Raw genomic sequence first — 26,661 nt, forward strand, 5'->3', positions numbered from 1 at the left:
ATTTAATGATTACTCAGAGATGACATCAGATGAAACTTTAGGTAGAACCAATATTGATTACCTTTTCTGTGCAGTTATTGCATCTACAGGAGAGAAAGGCTTCATGGAATAATGTCTGGGTGTTTGGATCCAACTTTTCACACTATTAGTCTGATGCTAATCACACAGAAACCCCTGATTCTAACCTGCTCTGTACCAAACTGTCCTTATGTCTTATCTTCCCTTATCAGATACTCAGACGTGTTCATTAATGCAATGTGTACATCTGCCCCCAAGTATAGAAATGTAATGACATGAATGAAACAATGATGGGTAGCAGTAGTAGTAGTAGTTTATAGTCTCCAAATTATTTAACAATTTCTTATTCAGAGACTTGACCTGGGAGAAGTAATCAACAGTCAAATTAATCAAGGAATGCTATCAGGGAAGGGAGGAAAAGAAGCTCAGTAGGCCAACCAGTGCAGCTCTGCACTTTGAAGAAGGGTCTAATATAAATAAGGTATGATCTGTAAATATCTGTATAACCTGTTTCTAAAAAATTATGACAATTGCATAGCCTCCTAAAATAGTTGTTCCCATCCCCTAATCAGCATAATAGAATGAAAGATTGCTTCTTTCCTTATGTGTAATACAAATTTCTTTTCCTACACACTGAAGAAGAATATCTTGCCTTGCACTTAGGGAACATAGAGAACAACTGGTCACTATCCTATTCATAGCAATCACCCTTATATTATTCACCCTTTAGTCTTCTCTTAGCTAGGTAAATCCAGGAGTTTTAAGAGGGCTTGTTTGTTCTGTTTCGCAAGTCTTGATCTTGACAAAAATTCAGGCAGAGTATTGAATCTCAGGTCTCACATTTCAAGGAGTAATTTTCTCCCAGGTTTTAAATCTGAGGGTCCTGATCATACATTCTGTAATTAAACCCTAGTTTTGTTTCCCCCCAGTACTCATCAAGATCTTTTGAATTCTAAATTTAATCTTCCAAATGCTTGCAAACTCTTCTTGACTGGTGTCAGCCAAAAACTTAATTGCTATCTGCTGCTACATCATCAGAGAGTAGACCTGGATCCATGAGACACCTTAGGGAAGCCTGTTGCATACATCCCCAAGCTGCAAAACAAAGTATTGCTATCTTTGAGTATTTTTAAACATTTATGTAAATGTTGTACTTAGCTTCATCCTGTTCTTGGTTTCTTACACTACAATCTCTATGTTTTAAGCATTGAAATGACAATTTAAAACATGGAGTTTTTATTTCAACCACAGAGCAGATCATAGTTCTTTTGGGAATGAATGTAAATTAAATGAAAGGCAAGTAAAACCTCATCTGCCTTAAAAACTGATGAAAGAAGATACAAATTAAGAGGCAAGTGAGAAGCCATTAACATGCAGAATGCCAGAAAATACAATGGATAAAGCCAACTTTGAAACCTCTCTATAAGAGGTTTAAACCTCTTATATAAACTGGCCATAAACATGGCCAGTTGAAGTTTCCCACAGAATGTTAAAAGGCAGGAGGACTGCACAAGCCAGGTAACAGTAGTTTTATTTTTATGTATAATTTGAACATTCAAATCCCATAAAATGTGTTTACTGGAGAAAAAAAAGTAGTTCTTCCCTTACTTTTCCATACTTGAAAGACTAACAACACAATTAGTATGCATAAGGTTTGATTACTTAACACTGCTAATCATACTTTAGAGCCTTGGGTTTCCACAGAGGCTGAACTACAAGCAAGGACTGGATCTCCTTCCTTTGTAGGATATCCTCTACAAAAGACAACCTCCTTGCCTTGTAGATCTCAGACCACATAGCCTTGGCCTTTGGTTCTGCCTATTTGGCTCTTTCTCATGCATTCTCAGTTTTCATCTATTCACAGGAAGGTGAGTTTTTATTTACCAACGCAAGGCCCACAAAAGCAGTGTGACAGATTGCAGGCAGTGTTTCCACATCCCTCCCCATGAAAGAAAGACCTTTAAGAAAACTTTTAATCCCTAAAATATCTACCTCATTCTTTACACATGTATCTCCATGTTCCTTAAAAAATAGTATTCTGACATAAAGTTGGGTATGGGAGAACATCAGGTAAGCAAAGCCTAGTGAATACCAACTTTAAATATGAAGAGGTTAGCACACCTCTGCTTTATTAAAAAGGAGAACTACATTTGGTCACACACAATGGTGGTGTGGGGAGGTTCCTCACTCAGGAAAATTCAAAGGCAGAACTAAGACAAATTGTTTCCAACTTCTACACGAAAATCCCAAAGAGACTAAACTAGTCACCAGGGAGGGAGAAATATTTATCTATTGCCTGTACGTATCAAGGCAGGTTTTTTCATTACTGTAATGAACAATGAAACTGGATTCACTGCACACCTTCAGATGAAACAGAGCAGTTGGTTTGTCTGTTCCCTTGCAAAAAGGTATATTCAGCACCTCTGTTCATGGCCTAGGTCTCCTCCAGAGAATGGATAAACGTCCCAGAGTTCTTGTACAGGTCTCTCTCATTGCCCTGTGCATTCAGCCTCCATGCTCAGAATGTCTGCCAGTTTAGATGAAACCTGTAATATTTTTGTAACTATTGTGTTTTGACAGTGTCAGAGTTAACAAATGTAATAGGTAGCAAGCAGACAGCCTAGTAAATCGTATTAAAAGTTAAAGTTTCAGTCCAATAGCCAAAGGTGCATGAGGTAATGTATCCACAGTTCTCAATCACAGTCTCCTTTACCATGGCCTATTTCCACCAGTCTAATCTGAAACGAATGCTTTAGGCTTTGTGTTCTTTGCACAGTTGCTGCCACTCTGCCCTTCCTCCTGATTTGCTTGGTAGTTTGGGAGCCTAAGGGAGGGGTGGATTAAATTGGAAAATATAAATAACAAATCAAAAATTAAAATTGATTGGATAAACAATTTCCCTTAGACTGTTTCTTAATAAGTGATCGATTTTTTAATCAATATTCATTATTTCTCAGAACATACCAAACTGTTTATTGAATAAATGAATGGTTGGAACTACAGTGACATGAAATAAAATAGGTGAACCAATTTCTTTAATAACATGGGCTGAACAGGCCACCTTATCTTACCTGGTTGAAACTAAAAGTGAGAAATTCAACACCATTGGGTAGGTGATCCAAAGAAAGGATGCAATTTGTTTTCATGTTTGATACGCACAGGTGTATAGCCACATGCTGATTTGTGCGATATTTCTAAATTGCAGTCGAAAGTTGCTTTCTTTTTGATACTACTTTTGTGTTCTTTCTCACAATTCTTCATTAGTCAGCATACTGCAAAGCTTCTGAAATAAAATTCAGATCTGAAAAATGAGATCTGTAAAACTGTTCATTGTAAAGGCTTCAGGCACAGCAAATGGATTTCTCTAATAAGTTTTTATTCACTTGTATCAGATCCAGCAGTACACATATAAACTATATGCTACATCCTAATATATAATTCAGACTATTTCATTTTTTTTGGCATAATGTAAAAACTAATCTTTTGAGGCACAGAGGTTCTGATGTTCTTTTTTTTCAGTTGAAGAAAAAGCACTAGGGTATGAGATCTCCAAGAAATGTTTGCACATTTCTTTAAAACACAAGCAAGGATATTAATTTGGTTCTACATAATACAGATTGTATCATTTACATGATCTTCAACTCACAATTTTTTTCCAGTATGTGGAAATGCTTAACTTTCATTTGTACTCAGAATATAAAAGATTATTCTTATTCTTCTTCTGAAGAAATATAATCTAAACTAATCAACTGTTAATTAATTTGTAAGATGCTCACTTTAACATCTATTTTAACTTGTCACAATTAATTTAACATATGACCAAACAGCAATATAGTTTCATTGCTCCAAAGACATAAAAGTAGGGAACAACCGGAGCAATGTAAGGAATGTGAAAGATTACAGTTTCAGTTTGTAAACTAATTCCATGTGTTCATTGTTGTCAAAATTAATTATAGAGAAATCAAGTATCAATCTATTGTGCTGTGTTGTCATCTACAATAACACTAATGTAAGAAGTTTCATTAAACTCACTTTTGTAGATCACAGATTTCTGCAAATGGTAAAGGCCTATGGTGAAACCAGAAATATAACCTAAAATCTGAAACTTCAAATCTAATTTCAAATTCAAAGTCAATCTACCTTACAACATTGCTTCCCCATAACAAAGCAGTAAGTTCAGCTGTTAACACTAACATTGGCATTTTGAAAGTGTTAACTATTGAAAAGAAGCTGTTTCCTCTCATAATATATATATATTCTGCAGAAATTCAAGTCCAATCATCATTCTGTATAACAGACATTTCTAGAGCATTCAGAACTATCTGACAACATGAGTCATCATCACTGACCAAAACACTTTCCCCTAATTCCAAGTATAAAATCCCAGGCACTAATGCCCTGGATTTATTCACAGAGCTTTCAGCTCCCTTAGTCTGGCATTTTCCACCGTTCACTTTAATATAAATCTACATAAGCTTGTTAAGGTCCAGTTGCCCTTTGGAAAATTTAAAATGTGCTATTTTTCCAGCATGAGCTTGCTTAAAATGTCTGTGATTGTCCCCTCGGTTGAGGTAATGGGCTTGGGAAAGGCGGCAGCAGAGGAAGTAGAGGCAGTTTGTGTCCCAGGCACTGGCCAGGAGATGGTGGCAGAGAGCAGCTCTCCCTCAGCCCCTTCAGCAAGTTCATTGGAATCCTCAGAGACCCCAAGGGGCTTTGGACCTCTCACTACACTGTCACACAGCAATCTCCTGACTTGTGCCATTAACTTAATTTTTATGTTTTAGGATAACATAACAAGCTCAAAACATTGGTTAACATCCAGTTTGTTAAGGCAGATCTGGGCACTTGCATAAGCACACTACAGGCTGGGTGCACTCAGCTCTCCCACTTTTGCTGAAGAACCAAGTTTCATGACATCAGTTTTGGTAGTGATAAAAATCAAACATTTTCTGGAGCCATTATTGCCTAAAATGTTAATGCAGTTTACTTTTTTCAACTGTGATCGATAGCTGGAGGAAAAGTGCCCATAAATTACTAAAGGCAAATACCATTCTATTAGCACTCAGGAGATTTTGCAACATTTGCCAGTCTGTTTTACTGGAAAAAAAAATTAATTTGTTGAAAGCCTAGTTTTTTACCTGTCTTTGTCTTTCTCTGTAAAAGAGGGATATTTTTATCAGGAGTCATTTAGGAGATGTAATTTTAATGTACTATAGCTATAGGTTTCAATTAATGTTCTACCTCTCTGTCAGCTTTACATTCCATGTTTTATGAAATCATTAACTATTGTCATGTTTCTATTATGATACTATTAGGAAATAAAAAGATGTATGTAAATGGAGATGTAAAATAAATGTATGACAGTTACTAGGAGCAACATCTGTGCACTATCATACGTGTTTACACTAATTTTCTAAAGATTGTTCCATTCATTACAGAGCATTGTTACTTGCTGTGGCACAACCCTTATTTCCATGCATTTAGGGATTCAAGCAAAGAGAGGGTAAATGAGAGCCTAATCAATACCACTTTTCATTTTGCTTCTAATGTGCTGCCTTTTTCTTTCTTTTCTTCATGAACAAATCCAAAAAAGATCCTGACGTTACAGTCATAAAATGTAATTCTTCTGCAGAAACACAGACAATAATGCTCTCTGCATTCAGGCATATTGCATATTCTAATGGCATTTGGCTAAATTGAGTATGGATTTAACATCAAAGGCTTCATGAATTTTTCAAATGAGATATTAAAGTCAATATTTCAAGTGAAAGATATTTCAATTTAGTTGCATACACAACAATAAAAAACTTCTACAAGGCAGAGGTACTAGTGGCTATGGTAGTATTAGTTCATTCAGGAAATTATTAGTTTATAAGAAAATCAAACAGAAGGTTGTGATATAGCAATGACACTGAATAAATTAGACTAAGTGATACACGCTAATGTACTTTATCTCTTGGAGTCTGAAGCAGAACTTGCTACTGGCATGTTCAGTCCTTCAAGCAGAGCTTCATTTGGGGATATTTTATTTATTTATTTGTTTTGTAAATTCAAATGGTTCCACCTAGATTTGCATTCAGAACCTCAGAAATCTGGTTATTTTCATTTCTGAAATGGCTAAGTCTACTGTATGCAAGAAACTCCCCGATCTCGTTTACGTTTTAATCTAAGTGCATTTTGCTCCATATTGTCAATGCTTATGCAATGCTGCTTCTGGTTTCACACAGAGTTACTGAGCGTTCAGACTACTCAGTGCTCATAAATAGTCCACTGAGCTCTGACTACTTCTATGTCCTGGCAGAGATAAAGACTTGGAAACAAAACAATAGAGAGTCTGGTCGTTCTTTTCTATTTTAGGCACATGGAATGTCGCAAAATGCCCATTAAATCAGTAAGATGTTGCATTATGATGTCTTGACATATGGCAGAGGAACAAATACATTTGTATCACCTACAGCCCCTGGGAGAGCTGGATGCACCACACACGTGTGCTTGTAGTGCACATTTAGGCAGCTGCACTCTTGGGGACATTGTGCTACTCTAAGGCCAAATACATAATTTGTTCACACACCAGATAACAGCAACTACAAATATATACCACTGGAGATGCAATGAATACTGATTTTGCTTATAATTCTTATATTACTAAAAACTAATTATAATTTGGTACCAGGGGAAAGTTACACTCATTTAAACCCTTCACTGTCAGGTAGTCTGGGCCCACAAATTACAACAAAGAACTCTGATCCTAAAAGCACTTCCTTGAAACCAGCGGGCTCTTTGTCTCTACAATATTCACCCAAAGTGTTTGCACTTACTGTGAGAGTACTTCAAGGGCTCACAGAGAAAACAAAGCTGGTGCTAACTAAATGTTAAAGTGCTAGGCCTATTTCTATCATGGCTGCAGGACGAACAGCAAATGCTGACCTGTTACTCAGAACTGACCAAAGCTAATAGCCTTGTGGGGAACACTTGCAGGGCTGAGGCAGGCCATCTCTTCCCCATTCAAATGCTACATAACTTGTAGCACTGGTCTTGGTGCCCTAGAGCCTTTCTAGAGATCAGCGTTCAAAGTGCTATAATATTTCCATAAAATGAGAAGTGTCACCATCTCAAAGGCAATCAATCAGGGACAAATATCATCTTCAGAAGCTGTACTCTCAGAAAAAGTATTTCTTGTGGTAACAAAGGTAAAGGCAGAAGCCTTGTATAGATAATAAGATATAATAATAACTAGAATTGTATTTTCAGAATTGCCTCTGGGGTTGGGGAATATGATTTCCTTTTCTTCTGTTGTCATTTCTGGATATCTTTGAGATTGTTCTGAAAACTACAGTTCATGAGCTTAATGAGTCTGTAGTGCATCCAAAACTTCCAGTTGAAATTATTAAAAGTTTGAGGGGTTTTTTATGACAACATAAAATGGCACTATTAAGAGGAAAGATTCCCCCATGACCTCTACTCAGTCTGAGAACAATGACTAAGGAATGATCGTCTGAATTGAATAATTTCATATTTTCCTTCTTGATCATAGAGATGCACATAAAGTTAAGAGCACTTCTCTTGCAAGATCTGTGTCAAAATGAGAGCTCAAATCCTTCATTACAGCGCTGCTAAATAAACAAGGAATATTTGGAGCTCAGATCAGAAGAGGAGATCAAGCTGTAGGATTTGATCTTGGACAAACAAATGCTATGCCAAAAATAAAGTCATTCACATATCATGCTGTACCTACCTTTTGTATTTAATGTAAGTTTTTACTGAAAACATATGAGTAGATTATCCATAGAAATAAACTGAAGAGATTGTGCTACCTAAAACACGCTTTTGACTCTTTATTAACCGGTGATAATCTGCACTGATCCACATTGCAATTCCATTGCAGATGTTGCTGACATTAAGAAGTACGACAAGGAAACTACAGAAGGAGCTGATTTAAACAGGTATTTCACATTAACTCAACAGTACGTGCAGTACAAAACATCTTTCATGGGTGTTCAAGTATTCTACTTCATTCTTTGCAATTTCATTGTTGTTATAAATAAGAACTAATGAAAATCCAGTTGACAGTCACTTGATTTTCTCTAACCTCATAATGTTCTAAAGTTTTCTGATTTGCTCTTTGACTTTCCTTCTTGATGGAGTCTAAAGAAGAAACTGTAAGTAGGTAGTTAGACTGAAACTCATGGCATGGGAAGGGATGGTTACACTGTTTTGGACCTACCATTCTTACAGCAGGAGTAAGCACAGCTGCTTTCAGACTTGTTAATACATTCCGTAGGGAATGAAAGCCTTGAAAAGGATGGTACTTCTGTGCATTTCCTCCCCCTCCACACAGCAAATGGAGCTGGCAGTCCACCAAAGCTCCATACAAAAGCTCCTGCTCTGTTTAGAAGGAAGTGTGGCACTTCACTAAGCGGAAAATAATGCTTTTGAGGCATAGGATCATCTTCAACACAGTGGAAGAACCAGAAAGGATGAAGGACAGAAAGGTGGGAAATGTGTGTACAACTAGGTGAAAAAATGATCCCTGGGTTACACTGTAATTCCTTTTTCTTTCCATTTGTTACAGGCCAGGTCTACAGCATTAGCTCTGCATCTAGGTAGAATTAAGATACACCAAAACTCTCAACAGATTCTTTAGTCTCTATCTGGGAAATGCATTTATTATGAAGTGTTAGATGGTTCATAGCACCTGTGATAGTCCTCCAAGCTAAGGTGAATTTTCTATGTTTTTACGGAGTGGCAAAGCAGGAAATAACTTAAGAAACACCTTAGTCAGTAGAAATCAAAACAAAAAGTTCCATGTAGGTCATCTGAAAAGCCTAAAAAGCAATCAAAAAGCAAACTGTTTACCAGGCACACAAGAATAGGAACAACCTCAGTGCAAAGTATAATAAACAAATTCCTCTAGTAATGTGAACTGCACAGATGCTTTATCCATCAACTCCTTCCATATTTCGAAAGCCCCACATTATCAAAGAAGGTAACAGAACTTACCCACCTTCAGTAGTTCGGCAATGAGCTCTGTGTGTTCCTCCACCCACATCCCTGGAAAAAAGAAGCGTTACATGTCAGGAACAAGTCCAGTAATTCTCTTCTAACACAGGAGCAATGCCAGCAACATTCTGGTAATGGCAGCATTAATGCTAAAAGTTTACATTTTCAAAAGTGAAAACATTTACAGACACGATCTGGATATTTTAACTGTCACAGGCCTCAGCAATCTGATATTGCTTAGCCTTGTGGCCAAGGCATTAAGCAACCGGTATCTATCTGCCACCAGAACAGATCTTTTCAGTACTTCCCTAATAAACTCAATAATTAATCCACCAAAATTTGAAGAAGAAAAATGAGGGCCATGTCACTATTAACAAATAAGAACCAAAGAAAAAATTTACTTATTTTGCTAAAAAGAGATAATGAAAACGTGTTCTACTCTATGGTAAGACCAGAAAACAACATAAAGCTGTAAGTTCTACAGTAATTCAAATTCATTGAAGTTATTATAAATCCCAAAATACAGATAATAACTTTAATTCATTTGCTTGGTCAGTCATTTCACTTGCCTGTCAAAATAAAGCAAAACAAAGCAAAAAATAAGGGCAACAAGTTCACTTCCACTTAAAAAGGACAAAGCATCTACTATATGAGTGTAATCAAATTCAGGTTTGCACCAGAAATAGAAATAGTACAGATTGGAAAAATACTTAAATAATGAAGTATTTCATGCAATTCCAAGGAAAATTAGATGAACGACTGAAAAGGATACAAGTGTACACAATTCATTATATAGAATATGGTAACACTTGGCTAGAAGAAGTGTGGAGTTCCTCACTTTAATGAGCACAGTCTTAGCCCACAAATTAAAAATAAACAAATAAAAAAGATATGAGTATGATCTCATTTATTGGCAGTCGATCAAACTGCAATTTGTCCCAAGAGCTGGGAAGCCACTGCCCTATAACACATCAAGAACTCCTGCTTATTGAATTGATGTGTGTAAAGTCTGACTTTTTTTCTGTCTATGGCAATTGTTTTTCCTATCAAAACATTTGGGTTTATGGAAATGACAACTTAATAGTTAATAGGAAACATGGCATGATGTTTAAAGTTAAATCATGCTCACTTCACTTCAGAATCTCATTGTACCCTCACTGAATAAAAGTACATTTCCTTACACTGAGGGTTGCACAGACAGTCCAGTCTCACTGCAATTCTGCTGATGTTAATAGCAGTCTTGAATAGCTACACAGAACAGTTTAAACCTCTACCATACCTATGTTACCATAACTTTAAACCCAGCACTTTTCATTAATCATACAATGGCATACTTCTTCATTTACAGCCAGCTGATTAAAATATAGATATATTGTCCTGAACATCATAGAAATCGCGGGCACTCAGCCATTGTTTCCAAATAGTGTTTTCTCAGCCTTGTTTCACTACTCAGCTACATATTTCAGATTACAAAAATTATTAAAGATTCCAGCACAGAAATGGACAAAAAGGGATCCTAAATAACAGACTAAAGGGCATAAATTTTCTGCCACAACAAGCATAAAGCTTCAGGTAGAGAAGGCCTACTTCAATGCCCTCCACCATACTACTGCAGCATTTCAAACATAATCAAGAGAAACTAATTCAAATTTTTGATAAAGAAAACCAGAAAATAGCTTGATAAGCTCTATATAGACTTTGTATGTAGCTTTAAATTTTTATGTACATGAGTCCAAACATCTAAAAATTCTTGAAAAACAGGGAAGTCTATGTTGAAAAAAAGACATTGCTTAGAAAATGGGTCAACAATCTACAGATCTTAAGTCATTTATCGTCCAAGTCTGTGTGAATCTCACATGAGCTCTTTACTGAAAAGGAACAGTTAAGACCCAAAGTACAATTTCATCTCTGGCCTACATCTCTAAACATATAATTTACTCAGGGGTTGTAGTTCAATTCAAGTATATAATTTTGGAATACTTTTCAGAAATGATGCAATGGATGTATCACTAAGCCTCTAATCCTATAAATAGGCAAAAATCAGTAGTCACAGGAGCTTTGGAATGTCTGTGTTTCTGAAATGTATATGAAGGATAAGAAAGGAGCTACTGTTGATTTTTACCATCAGCTTGTGAGAGGCTGAAGAGTGAAAAATTTCAGACTGCACAGATCACGAGTTTTGGGCAAAGAATGAAAGGGACAGAGGTTGAAATGAAAGTTTTTAGATTACCTTGAAATAGTATGTTATTAATTCTCTTTTTTAAAAGTATTTCTACTACAGTATTCTTTTCATTAACACATATTTTCAAGTTTTTTCTTGGGATTTTTTAAAAATTTGGTACCACTGATAGTCAGTGTTATTTACTGAATATCATTATTTACTGACTATTTTACTGCACAAATGCTGAATACATACCTTGCCAGTTATGAAATTACAGCTGCCTATTCCATGGGTTCATTTTTAAAGTATTGTTTTCCTACAAGATAATTTGGCTAATAACGAATAAAATAATGGACAAGCAAAGGTACTTCTTACATTGAGTCCTTAAAATCCAGTGCTGTACTTTATAATCTCAATAAAGATTTCACAAACTTTTGAGAATATACCTCGTGATTATTGCTGCACTTAAATATACAGACAGCTGGGAAAAAATCAACATAGACTGTTATACAGGAAAATTTACAGATACAATTTCCAGCTACACTGAAGCAGATTTGATTATAAAAGATGGGGCTGAAGATACCTTGGTTTTTTTAAAGTTCTCTTCTCCAATAAGGTGCTTGAATGCCCATAAAATGTTTTCAATAATGGAAAATCCACATACGCAAAGGTAACATTCTGGAAATTAATTTAGAGTGTTTTGTGATGGAATACCTAAAAAGCTGTCTCACTACCAAAAGCTGCTTCCAGTTTTTTGTATACCAAGTACCACTGCTATTCAGTCACACTCTTTATCCTTTGGGCCTGATATATCATCCACTAAACCTTGTTTACAGCCTAAGTGGTCTCTGCATCAGAGTCCCTTCTCTTCTTATCCTGCACTGTCAGACATTTACAAAACCAAGTGGCAAAGTCAGTGCATGACAACAATGCCTCGTCCGCTAAGTGTCTCTATTTTAAAAAAGAACCAAATCCAGCACCATTTCAATACCATGAAAATACTACTACTCCTACTAATAATAATAATACACATAATATCCTATTATCTACATAAGCAATGGTGACCCACAAAAGTAAAAATTTAGAATTTATCTTGCATCCACATTCCACATTTAACAATTAGAAATATTATTTGTTCATTTATAAATTGAAAAGCAGAATACAGTATCTGCCCATTATCTGCCCTGACGAACCCATTCTACCAAAACAAGTGACAACAAGTAAAGTAACACAAACAGTACATGAAAGATCCCATGGAAGATCAGGTGTTGTATGGCGATGCAGTGCTATGCAGGAAAAGTTATCCAGTATAACAATCTTTTACAGAATGGATTATTATTTCTAAAGCACCATAAGGATTCTTGCAGACCGTCAGACAGGATTAGTTATTCTTCCTCTAATACTCATTGTCTACCAGTGCATATATACTGCTACATATTTATAATAAGCTACATGTTTATAATTATAATTTATGTACATATTTCCACAGATTTTCTTGGAGAATGGCATTTTGCTGTGAACTGAATGCAGAACCGGGAACAAGAGTTTCTCTGTTCTAACCTTCACTCCAGTAACAGGTTCTTGAGTTTGCAGCCTTCAGTAAACTATTTCCTGCATTTGTAAAATGAAGATATAAACACCTACTTGCTTACCTAGAGAAAGATATTGGAAAACTATTTGGCCTTCAGAGCCAAAAGCCAAGTCTGACAAATTCACAGTGTATGTTGCACAGTGCACTGCAATCCCCATGTTGCTTTGGCACCCTGTGGCATTTTCTCTGTATGCCTTGCAGGCTGAGTTTAAGTTTCTGTTTGATCTCCAAACCTGTAGACAGTTATGGCTGCTAAACTACAATCACAGAATTTGTCCCCCTGACTTCATCAGGATTAATTAGATGCCTAAAGGTAAGGAATTAAGCAAATGCTTGCAGAGTGAAGGGCCCATTTGGTGAAGGGCCAATTTTCCCAATTGATAATGTATAAATAAAAATCATGCCTAATTTGCTTCCATTACTAATGCTTTATATACTATATAATTGGAAGCAAATTAGCAATTTATTTTAAATTGTTTACATACAAATCTTATTTTCTTTAAGAGTAGGAATCAACGGCCATTTCTCTTCTAATTTGATGCTGTCGTCACATATTACAAAGACTAAGCATAAGGGGCTTTTTATTTTAAATTATCTCATTATGTACTGAAGTTAAACATTTGATAAAACACTACCCAACAGAAATGAAAATAAATAAATAATAATCAAACTTAATATCATATGTTTCTTAATCTAGGGCAGTTTCATACATGATGCACACACAAGAATTTTAAAGATACATTTTAAAAAGTATTTTAAGGATGTTGCTTATATTCTTACAAATTACAAGAAAATGGCTCATGTAAATTACAATCTTATTAAATAAAATATATAGTTATCATTATTTTTGCTAAACAGTTACCATATTCCTGAAAACAACTTGAATATTCTATTCAAAAGGAAGCAAAAAAGTCTCACAAATACCAGTTAAAGACTGATTCACTCAAAGATAACTCAGTAAAAAGTAATGACTGATAGCAGAATGTTAAGACCTTAAATTTGTGAAACATGACACAGGTCATCAGCAGGAGTCCACAGAAATTCAACTACACTGTTTTCACATCAAGGTTCAGAATAGCCTGATTTTCTTAAGCCTCTAGGTTCTCACTCAGCCTCACTCCTCAGCTGAACATTTGTGAATCTCATTCCAGGTCTATCATAAGTTAAAGCATAATTACTTGTGTGTTAAAGTAGTATGGGCATTGCCACAGTCAGCAAAGCAAAGTTACTGCCATTGATCATATGTCTTTCATAGCTCTAATTCTTGCAAGTACCATGAGCACCTCCCATCCCTGTGGAAGGACACAGGACAGATGAAAAAAAGAGGCTTTCTGTGAGGTACACAGTGAAAACAAACCTCATCAAGGCAGATAAATTTTTCACTGCATAGATTATCTGACAAAAATTCACAAACAAATGGCCAAGCTTATTGGCAGAGGGAAAATAAAAGAAGAAACTACCTTCCCTGCCTTCCTGGATTTTTTTTAAATGCTGGTATCACCTGTTTCATCCCTAACTACAACTTCCTATGACTCGTGTCAATTCTTCTCACTTGTCCATGACAACTACATCTATCACCATCTGGAAAAGAAAATCTAAAAAAATTATGCCTTTTGAGTCTAGAACATAAGCCCCTTTTCTTCAATTACTCTTGGAATAAGTTCCCTAACCTTGATTGAGCAGTAGGTGTTGCGAACTTTTTCTATCCTGTGATGACTGAAGTTTGTCCAGGAGACATAATTTTCTGTTAAATCCTTACACTTCTTCACAGAAGACATCAGTTTACACAGAAACTATTTTCAAGGATACAAATTACCTCCTTTGCAGCCAAATTTGGAATAAAACAAAATTTAGCAACTGTGAAATAATTGCTCCTCTCCAGCCATATAATGGTTGGATATATTATTGTGTATGGCTTTCTCTCATTTAAGGCGTTCATACCAGTGATGAGATTTTTGATATTACATGCATTTTTTAAAACTCCCTAGAAACAGTGTTCCTAATTTGAAAGATAATATGAAGAATTTCACCTGTTAATACGCTCCACTTGTCAAAATGCAGTGGCATAAACACTAATGTCCAACATACTGCAAGCAGGAGGTAACACTGAATATTCTGCTTGACAGAAAAAGTACAGAAACAGAAGTCAGGCTGCCTAAGGAACACTCTTCAACACTTTCCATGCAGTTCTGGATCCAAGTAATTCCAACATTGTCTATTTTCTAAGAAGACTAGATCCTTAATGGAAAAACTGCTGCTAGCTATGTGTTCATTAGACTTGGAAATGGAGAGTCACTCTTCTAGCCTGGAGCCAGAAGGTGGGCCATCTAGGAGGCAGGGTTGATAGCTTTTGAATACCAGATGAAGTCTATAGATACAAGACTGGTGTCAAATGACAAGAGCCTTAAGCAGATGGATGACAGTGTGTGTGCACTATAGGCTGTTGTTAATTTACTAGCTAGAGATAATGCTTCTATAAAATTAAAAATGAGTCATTGGAAAACAGCCCAAGAGGCCATAGCCTGCAGATTTCAGGCCTCCTGGCAGGCCTGCATTGTGGGGGATATGTTTTTATAGAATTATGAAAATTAAAATTGCATGTTAGAGAGAAAGAAAATGTAATTGTTTCTCTTACTAGCTATTTGGCTATTCATAGTTTGGATTTGTATTTCACAAGTACATATTCAGTAAAATGGAATAAACTAGTCATAGAAACTCATAGTCAAGATATAAATGAGCAATGGCAAAATGTTGTCATACAGCAAACATATAATATTAATGAATTTTCAAGTGGCAAGATGTGGGGTGTATGTCTATAGCTATGCTTTCATCATTTTAGCACAACCATATAAAAATTCCCTCCTTTACACTATTGCTCTGCATAAAACTTTTCATTGCTATTGGGTTATGTTGGAAATAACTTTTCCTCTGTTTTATCTTGGAATGAAAATTTCATGTCATACCTCTTGCAAGATTGTCAACAGATTACCGTATTGTAACAAAGATGAGGCTGCCTCATTGTTTCTTTGCTTCAAATGTAAGACCAGATATCAGATTCAATGCAAAGTTTTTGTGAGAGTCCAATTTGATAAAGAAGAAACTTATCGCCAAAGGCAAAAAAGGGAACTGTAAAGAATAAGTACACAGGTCTTAGCATGGCTCCCATCCTACCATTTACAGGGAGAGATACCACTTATTATGCTGTCTAGAACTGCCTGGGCCACTCACAACCATCTAAGCTGAAGAAAACAGTGAAAAATTCCAACAATCTGCCATTCAGAGATGCTGGATCTAGCTCTCTATATAGCCAAAACTGTTTTTGATCCCTACATCTATTTATCAAAGGCCCTAAAACAACTTAACCCACTGTCTTACAACCAAATTCCAATGGATGTGAAACACGTGCTGTAGGAAACACAGTCCTAACACCTAAATGATTCCTTTAATATTCTCGTCTATCCAATGTAGAAATAAAAACTCCGCATAATTTTTCAGTACTTTTTGCCCTTACCGTTGTTGGTGAATATATCACTTTGGGCACCATGATCCCTACAACCTCCGTTTAAAGGCACAAAAGATACCATGTGATAGTTAGTGACAAAGTCAGAAGAAGAACCCAATTCTTGTGATGCAGGGTTGACAATGTTTTTAATCCACAACAGGGTGAGCTGATGTAGAAAGCCTGCTACTCTGTTCCAACCCACCCTATACTGACTCAGCACCATTGAGCTCAGCAGTATTACTGATGGTTCACACACATGTGAATAAGGGCAGAATTAAATATGGCATATGTGAAGAGATGTTCTTCAAAGCTTAAAAGGAAATGAGAGAAAAGAAGAGGAAGAATGTGCATCCAGTGAATTAGTTATCCTGCTCAATATACTATAATTGAGGTCACATGTAAATATTTATGTATATAAATACATAATACTGCCCATGCAATATCATGCCAATTTCTTTCAGACAGTGACAGTGACACTGACCTCTTTGCACCATCAGGCATTTTTCAGCTTTAGAAAATTTTAATACAAAAGTGTCTACCATAGAGACTTCAGTCACAAACATGTCCAGGTATTACAGTGCAGCACTTCTCATTTCCACTTGAAGGTGAAAGACTGACTTTACAAAAAAGTTTCTCTCCTTTTTTTCAGCCCTATGCAACACCACCTGTCTCATCAGCAGGACCACTCTAAAGGGATGGGCCTCAAGGCACCTCAGTCCCAAGATTCTCCATGCCTCATTCTTCATCCACGCTGCTAGTAATGTACCATCACTGGCACAGTTACACCTGAACACTCTGGTGCTGCCAAACACCTGGCTTGATTTTCCACTGTCCAAATGAAAAATAAGCATAATCTGCTTTTTGAGGATACAGCAAATGAGGGAGTTCATGACAAATTGTGTTGGTTTATGCAGAATAGTGATAATAAGATACAAATGAGAATTTTTTGCTTAATGAATAATACTAATCACGTTTCAACAAATGCTGTGCCCTTCTAATTAGAGAGAATGCATAAAATCAGCTTAATTTATTTGTGACTAGTTATACATAGTTTAAATATTTACTAGAGATTTACTCTAACGTTTGAAATTATTTTAAACAGTTCTTGCAGTAAAAGCAGACCTAGTAATGTAAAAGAGGTTACAATTCTAACTTATTCCCTCCCTTTTGTTATGTAGCGTGTGATGTATGCCCTCAGTTTTCAAGATGCAAGAGAAAGGATATTATTGATTTACATGCTAATTCTCCAACTGTTACTAATTTTCTTGATTCCTGCTTCCAAAGTTGCACTTCCAACATTCATCACTGTAGTACACTAGAGGGGCTGAGCATCTTTTTCAATAAATTACAGGAACTATGACTAATTATAGTGATATTAACTATGCAAAGTAATGTGTAACTTAAAATGGATACGTTTATCATTTCAAATTATGCTTTTGACTCTTGATGGCCTAATACATGGATGCTTTTCCTTTTTTTATACAGATTATGAACTCTGCTATATTTTTTTAAAAAATCTGTTTCACAGATATGGGCATACCTTGTGAATTTGATGAATGGAAACAAATCATTTACATCTCATATAATGACTAGTGGGTAGAGGACAAGATTAATATCAAGGGCAAGTAGGGCCAAATCCTGATTGTTATAGCAAAGCACTCAGGATTCAGCTTGAACAGTGCCACCAGAAGGTATTTGGCCTACAGGACTTGTACACTATACTTTATGTCTTCCTAATGCTAGAAAGCTAATAGTGCAAGTTGTTTGGATGATAATACCAGCAGTGTCAAGCAGTCAAAGCAAAAACAAGTGCAACTGGCTTTCAAGATTAAGGAACATGTATTGCAAAATTTTAAAATACAGAAACTTTAAAACAATGGCAGTGCAGTTGTGCATGTGTAAGAACTCTGCATAGCAGCAGGACTTTTTAGCAGCACCATATTGTTGTAGTTCTCCTTCCAATTTAGAAGAAACACAGCGACTGTCTTCTCAGTCATTTTCACATTACCTAGTATTTTATGGTACAGATATATGGCTCTTAGGAAGCAAACCAAATTAAGGAATAACATAGATTGGTATGTTGCAGAAACATTGTCAGAGAAACTAAAGCAGCACAGATGGACAGTGCCAAATTTCTCTACAGAATTCGCAGAAATTGAGATTAAAGAGTTGAGACAGATCCTTCCATATAGTGAGACTATTATTTTCCACTATGTCAGATTAGTCTATGTGGTATTCTTTAAAAAAAAAACAAACATGCAGACATCTCCAGGGGTTTACCAGAGGAACATCTGCACTTTGTACCTCTGCCATTAGTTCCGTGCTTAGTTCAGAACATCCACTTGTTCTGAGTATTGGGATGGGTGCTCTTGTGCTTGTCCTTAAAAGGTGTCACCTTTCCTGGGTGTGTTTCCACTTCAGAGTTGCACCACATGGGATCTGACAACTAGTTTCCTTAACAAAAGTTGACTCTCCTGAGGTCCAAAGACTTCACTCTCCCACTCTCCTTCCTCATTTCCCTCAAGATATTGAACTCCACTATGTCATGGTCACTAAAGGCATAATCATTGAATACTACATCATCAACCAAACCTTTATTGTTAGTGGGCAGCAGCAGATCCAGCTGTGAATCACCCCAGCTGGCCCTTCTAACACCAGTATCAAGAGGGTAACCCTGCCGCCCTCCAGAAATCTTTTTGTCTCCCAACATCTGCCCTTTTTCATCAGATGTCAGCTCTTCCAAAGATAAAGGAAGTGTAAACTGATGTTGCCTTAATTGAAATGTCTTCCAAAACTATACAAAGTTACTAGTATTTTAGTTATGCAGTCTTATAACACTGAAGTGGACCCTTTGCATGTATTTACAGTGGCATTTTAAGGTGGGTTTAGGACCTCAAGTTTTCATCTCCTACCACTGGACAACAGGTAATAAATTACCTTATGATACAATGAAACATCATTCAAAAGCTTCAGCACTATTGCACAGCAGAGTAAATCAGGCCAATACATCATTCAAAGAACAATAGAAAACAGAGGAAGTACTACCAAGGAGCTTATGGGTAAACATCCCTTTTCTACATCTACAGAAAACCTGAAAAACTAGCACAGCGTTTTGGAACAAAGCTGGAGAAGAGTTTGCTGAATTATCATCTCAGCTGGACTTCCAATTTCTTGAGGAAGAGTAAGTACTGTCTAGTACTTCTAAACTATTGTTACTAATATTTCCATGCTTCCAGGTCTCCTTTCTTCTCATCTTTGCTACTCTAGGAGTAGCTGGGTCAGCTGACTCTTGATTTGGTGTTATCATCTGCACGACCCAAATCTCTTCTCATCAGCAGAAAATGAAGATTCTAGTTGTGACCTGGACATCACCAATAGCATTAAAACACAATTCAACGCCATTTCAATGATATCCTCTTGTAGCTGAGCTATTTGTCAGTTATCGCAGCTGGCTATGTGCGATGAACACTCACTGAAGATAATTCTGGCTCTTGGAAACTATGTTGGTAACCAGAAAAGAAACCTTCTTCTCCTGAGAGGAAATTAAATGCTCTTCCCAGATGCCTTTAAGAGAGGCCTTTCCCTCTATCCAACTTCCAGAAGAGTTCCTGACACTCAAACCTGCTTACTGTATCCCTGTGACTACTGCACCAGCCCTGCTTCACATAGCCCTGCCTCACATCACCAGCAGGGACAGAACTGTCACTGAGGCTCCTCTTGCTTCTGAGGGGGTTGCTACAGCCAGGGGCATCAGTGATGTCTGTGCTGCTTAGAGAGTCTACTCCCATTTCCTGTCCCTCATCCTCCATTATTCTCCATCTTATTATGTAGTCTTAAGAGTTGGCCTTAGTATAGAAGTCTGTTTTCTAGGGAGTTTACAGAACCACTGCCTGCACAACCTGTACACCTCAGCTGGTCCTAAATGCTGGTACATGTCTAAAAGAATGGAAAGAGAATTTGCAAAACTGAGTCTTGAAAGAGTTTGAGTGTGCTAATGTGCTCTCTTCAAACTCCAAATACAGTGCAGAGTAGAGCCACAGAATAATTTGTGTTGGAAATCACAACAGAAGGTCACCTCATACTCTCATACTCAAAGCAAGAGTCAACAAGACAAGGCTCAGTCAAGATCTAAATATACACAAGGAAGCAGGGTAACTTGTTCCAGTATGTGATTGTTCTCATGGGGAAAAAAAACCAAATCCTTATATTTAATGAAAATGTTTTATACCCTAACTTTTATCTGCTGCCTCTCATCCTGCCACTGCATCTCACCGAGAAGAGTCTCTCTCTGTCTTTTCTAGATTCTCCCATTAGGTAGCTGTAGACAGCAATAAGATATCCCCTTAGCCTTCTCCTCTTAAAGATCAGCAAATCCAACTCTCACCCTCTCCTTGTATGTAATGAGCTTCAGAAGGCTTCATATGTAGTAGTTCTGATTACTAAACAAAATTTAATTCAAAGAAGCTTTGGTAGAAGACAATTTCTGTGACTATTTAAAATCAGAAGTGAAAATCACTTACCAGCATCATTTACAATTTTAAAGCACAGCTCACAGCTGTCCTAGTTATGTTCTTATCAATCTCTTCTGGACAAGTATTCTCAAGTCCTCTACCTCATCTAATGTTTTCTAATTCTCCTCTCAAGAAAATTTACTCTCAGGAAGTCATTGAGAGTTCACAATCTAATTAAACAAAAACGCTGTATGATAAAATTTACCACAGATGCATCAACCACACTCTTTAAGTAGAGCTGAGATTCTCAAATTTGAAAATTCCTGATCAAAATCGACTTTAGAAAAAGTGGAAAAAGGCACTTTAGAAACCTACAAACAGTATGTCCAAAGCAAGGAATAATGATGTTCCGTCCTTGTAAAGATTTTGTCCTTGTTGAGACCTTCTGGATCTCAACATACTTCATTAGCATTATCACTTAGAACAAACCCATATTTTTAATCAACATGAAAGTAATGAAGAGTTTGTCTACTATTCAGAACATTTTACATGACTGATATTATGTATGCACTTTGCTTAGGCATTTAATTCTCACTTTTTCTTCTCAGGGTAAGGTCACAATGTAAAGTTCATATTCACTGGACTACTATCAGGTATAAAACTCCACACCATTATAGAATGGTCCCCTTTTTAAATAGTATCTTTATGTCGTGCTCTATGCTTTTAATACTACTAAAGTATTAGTAAACTATTAATTACTAAAAAAATTACTAAAAGAAGGAATTTCAACCTTGGATATCAGAACCCCAGACCACATGTTAGATGTTTTATGGTTAGATTTGTTCCAGTGAAATGCTTATATGCTGTACCGTCTTTCAGGTGGTCTTCCTTTCAATGGTATTAGATTTAGATGTAAAATAGAGAAATTTAAGACAAGGGTATTGATGCACAACCATTACCAGTGTTTTTTTTTAAGCTTCAGAGATACACAAATTGATATTTAAAGAGTACTTCCTGGGGAATTTATAACAACCAAATCTCCCACATTGAGAACAATAAGGCTTCATGAAAGGAATGAAGAAATATAGCCATTTAAATTGTTCAACATCATTAAAATACTCCTAACTAGCTACTCCTAGAAGAAAAATACTACAGTTTCACAGACAAAATATTAGTTCCGCCTTAGACAGACTTTAAATGAGGCTTAAGTGGGATATCAATGACTGAATGTTTCCTTAGCTTCTCCAGAGAGCATTTCCTCTGACTCTAAATACGAGTAGTCTATTGGCTTTGACTCAACTGTGTTTCTGAACCTCAAGAAAGCAGGCTCTCTTCTCTGATGTCTCATTTTGGTCTGATATTAGGAGATGTTCAATTGCCTATAAATTTTTTCACTAGCCACTATAGATCAGATTTGCAAAGGTACCAGAACTCTGGCTTCAGAGCAATGGGAGCATGCAGGAAGATTGTATCTATGTGCACTCCAACATCTCCATCAATTATATATTACACTGAAAGGCACCAAATCATCAGTACCAAATGTCCTGCACACACGAAAATCATCAGGCCCATTTTACAAAAGTTGATGTGCTGAAGTGCAGCTGTGCCCAGTTACCTGAGCAAGTAATTTCATTTGCTCTAAAGAGGTGGACTCGAAGAGCAGGACACAAAAGCCAAGGGGCAAAGCTGTGCAGAGAGTGCAGAACTACCAAGAAGTAGTTCTGGAGTTCAGAGCAGGGGGAGGGATTAGTTCCATGCTGTGCATGTGAGGAACAGCAATTGCAGTGTGCTAAGGAGATAAAGACAAGGATACAACTATTTCCTAGGCACAGCACAACAGTTTCTGAAGTGAACATTCTTTGAAAGCTCATGGAAGTTCCTGTGAAGTTCCTTTCACAAGAAAACACTTTAGATATATCATTGAATACACTGTTCACATCAAATATTACCCTGTCTCTGGTTGAAATTTTCCTGAATTTCAACTTTCCGTAATACTTAAATGTACGTGGACCCTCTTCATTTCAATAAAGTGGCCCAATTTTTGCCTCCTTGAACCTCTCTCTGCAGTAGGATTTACATAAAAACATCAAACCTATCAAGACTATCCTCTGTATGTAAAAGCAGATTTCTGGAAAAACACAAACTGAAGACTATTGGTGAAATTGCCATTCTCTCAGGCCCAAGTTCTGTAGACAATAAATCACTTGGTTAACGTGTAAGTCAATCCACAGACAGTTCCAGGCTGCCACAAGCAGACTGTTCCTAGTACATCCACTGGTTTAAAGTCTAACTATGCTATCCTGCATCTCATGGTGTGGTTTCTGAACAAAAGTTCACCTATGGCAAGCCTGCTCTGCTTGCTGCTCACTTTTTAAAAGTTACCTTCCCTTTTTGTCCCAGCAGCGTCCTTCAAATCACATTTCTTCTTAACATTAACAATAAAGCTGATATAAAACTGTTCCCAAATGGTTGGCATCAGGTCCTGCCCTGTTATCTGAAATTCTCTTGCTAAAAAGTACCTTCTTGATAGATGTAAAAGACCTGAGTGGCCAGAGCTGCTCCTGCTCAGACGAGCTGGTGAAACAGCCCAGAATTCCATTCCACATCACTGACAACTTCAGTTTAATATATATCAATACCTATGATTAAATGGTACCTCAGTGTTATGAAAGGTGTCACACTATCAATATGCATTCACGGCATGGATTCCAGGATACTCCAATCCAGTTGCTTACTGCTGCTGATCCCACTTAGCATGCTAATTCCAACTCCCACTAAAACAGCGGGAAGACAAGACCCTAACTTGTTACAATTCATTTCTATATTGCTGAGGCCATTTCAGCTCACTGAGATGTTCATTCAGAGAAGTTTTCATTACTCTTTGGTTAATGTGGCAGTTAATGTCCTTGAGCTCCATGTTCCTCTGTCCATTTAAAAATGTGGGGGGAAAAAATGGGTTGCCTTTATTTAGGATACAATCTCATAGTCAATCATTTGAAAAATCTTCATTTGCAATTGCTCAAGTGGATAGTGAAACCATTTCCTGAATAATGCTGCCTGCCTTCCCGATTCCTCTTGGTATTAGAAAGGCTATGTTAACTCTGGATCAGTGTTCTTTAATAAAACAGCACAGCAGTAAACACCAAAAATAAGAGTTTCGTGCTTAAGGTACTACACATTAGAAAAATATAATGTTCTATCGATGCTTCTTGCTGTTTTATAGTTACCTGATATATGTTGGACTTTCAATCCCTTCTATGCCCTGAGCATTCATTACATTTACACATTTTACAGTTCTCTAGTAATTTTGCAATACATTTTCCTGAATCAGCTGATGACATTTAATGGAATGTTTAAGACACAATATAAAACCATAAATGCTTTTGCTTATTCTGGGGAAAAAAATGTGCACGTAAATTGGTTTTCATATTAAAAACTATGTTGGTGTACCCAGCATTTTTGCTTCTGCTATACATATTAAAATATAACTAAATGCCTCTTATGCAATACTGCAGCATAAGTACAAATAACAAGCATTTGTACTTTACAAGCAAGCTATATGATTAAGGAGCTATTAATGAAGTGAAACAAAACCTCAGTGCTAGAATGTAATAGTCCATGAAATTCTTATGGGGAGAAAGAGAATCTGCAGTGAATAAATATTAACCTAAATGCAAGAGAAAACATAAAGCAAACAAAAAAAGAAAGCATTTTGAAAGCCAAAATTTTGGTAAAAACTGCTGACTACTTAAGGAAAGTCTATTTGCATACCACAGGGCTCCATCTGCTGTGGAAAATATAGGCTGCAAGAATGATTTAATATTTAATAGAAGTAGTGGCCGTTGTTAATTATAATTTGCACATTTACAAATCAGCACTGATAGCAATACAAATTATGAAATATAAGGGTGTTATGCTGGATACTGGGGAAAATAAGATGACAGACAAAGTTAATGGAGTATCCCTAACAACAGCTCTGTCAGAACACATCAGAGAGCTAATCCAGTTACAAAGAGCCTGCAATGGAAAATCTATTTAAAATATTAAAATGCTGTTTGGTAAAAGCTTTTTCCTAGTGCATTTTACTTAAACAGTTGCTTATTGCTCATGGGTCATTAACTGTACACCCAGATGCATTCTGCAAACTGCCGTTCAAAAGAACAGTAGAAATTAAATAAGAAATAGATTTCTGCAGCATTTTTCCTGAAATCTAGAATCATCTTACTGCAGATTACAGACTGAAAAGTAGTATCAGCTACTTCCAAGATAGGTGCTGTTGCTGTTACAATAACTAGACATTTCCTTTCATTAAAAAAAAAAAAAAAAAAAAAAAGGCAACATGCTATGGAGAATTTGACTCATTTGAAAAAATTTCCAGCCCTGGAACTCTCTCCAACTGGATTAAGAGACCAATATGCAGAGAAAGTAATTCCAGTACTGTAAACTTGGTTCTAGTTTAAGACTTAACATTACTTTGATTTCAACACTGAAACTATAAATTGACTCTTATTTAGTAAAACCACAGAAATTACCATTGATTGTTTTCATTAATCTCACTTTTCTCATCATCATGTAATATGGATTACAGATAGAAACCATTAATGCTTTAATAGCAACTCTGCTCTCCGAGTCATTCATGCCGCTACTGATTTCTGTGTTTTAACATCAGGTAGGTGGTCTGTAATATAAACCATGAAGCAACCCTAACCCCATTTAATTCAACAGGTACCTTAGCATTTATGTCACCTGCTAGATATAAGGCAAAATTATACACAAGGCAAGAGCCTGTAATATTCCTGGTTTACAATTCACTGTATACTTCACATTTAAGCTAATTGTGCTCCTGTGGTACAGACAAATCGTATTCAGTCTGCAGAAAGAGATACAATAGCTGTCTCCTTGAAGTCCAACAGATTAGAAAGTACATATTAATCTGAAACTCTGGCCATGGGTCACCCTAGACTGATCTAGCAGTGTTTAGTTCACAGATTCTGCTAGAAAAAAGTCCAGAGTACCACATTTTAGCTGCAGCTTCTTTTGTCCATGTATAAGATTTCTTTTTATTTTGTGTCCACAAAAGGAAGGATGTGGAATTAGGCAAGATGTCTTTTATTAGATATGCTAATGGAAGTGGTCTGGGGAACCAAAACTCCTGTTACAGAGGCACAATACACCATTTATGACAGAATCATGAACCTACAACTATTTTCTTTTTCCTTCTGTTGTTAGTGAGTATTGTTTGTTCTCTGATCAGAAGAGCTGCATTTTATCATCACCTGGTTACTGATACCACTAGCTGGATAATTAAACATAATTAACTTTTTTTTTTTTAAAACTGGAGTACAATTTAAGACATGCTTAGATGTATTAACTTGAGTTATACAGTGTCAGTTCCCCTCCAAAAATGCTATTCTTGAGCAGCAAATGAAAGGCAATATTTCAATGTTACAAACCATACCTTCTGGTGCAGAATCACTATCTGCCCATTTTCACCTCCTCATTTACTCACCTCAGTCATTGTTTCTATAGAGATATAATTCTCACACATCTATGCCTGCAAAATAGAAAAATAGAAAAAAATAGAAAAATAGATAAAATAGAAAAATAGATTTTGCTATTTTTGACTCTGAGTCTCTATTTATTGTGGTGCAATCAAAAATGTGACTATAACATTATCAAAATTAATGCCCAACAATTGCATAATGTACTCATGTTTGGATTTTTTACCAAACTATTTCTTTGTGCTTTTTTGGCTCTATAAGGGTGACCAAATCTTTTACAAGATGTGTGATGACGGGGCAGATTATCCAGAATTTTAGGCACCCTGTTCTATGGCAAACTGCCAAGGCCTCATTTCACCACTGATGTCCTAGTCTATAGTAGTTGAGGGCAATCTCTGCTTTTTGTTAGGCAAAAATTCCACTTCAAAAAGAAAAGA

The 26,661-nt window shown here is 36.4% G+C and overlaps 1 long non-coding RNA gene across 1 annotated transcript in view; it reads right to left on the reverse strand.

Annotated features, from left to right (window-relative positions):
- The window catches only part of LOC146433897 (uncharacterized), a 353,820-nt gene extending 340,877 nt beyond the window's left edge, over positions 1-12,943 (reverse strand). The window contains exons 1-2 of the long non-coding RNA XR_014853751.1: positions 12,832-12,943; positions 9,019-9,069 (exon numbers count right to left, since the gene is read on the reverse strand). This is a non-coding gene — a long non-coding RNA (uncharacterized LOC146433897). The remainder of the gene's footprint in view (positions 1-9,018; positions 9,070-12,831) is intronic.
- Between the last annotated feature and the right edge of the window lie 13,718 nt (positions 12,944-26,661).

This window comes from Lichenostomus cassidix, chromosome 8 (genome assembly GCF_008360975.1).
Source record: "Lichenostomus cassidix isolate B80296 chromosome 8, HeHo_3.0, whole genome shotgun sequence".
NCBI lineage: Eukaryota > Metazoa > Chordata > Aves > Passeriformes > Meliphagidae > Lichenostomus > Lichenostomus cassidix.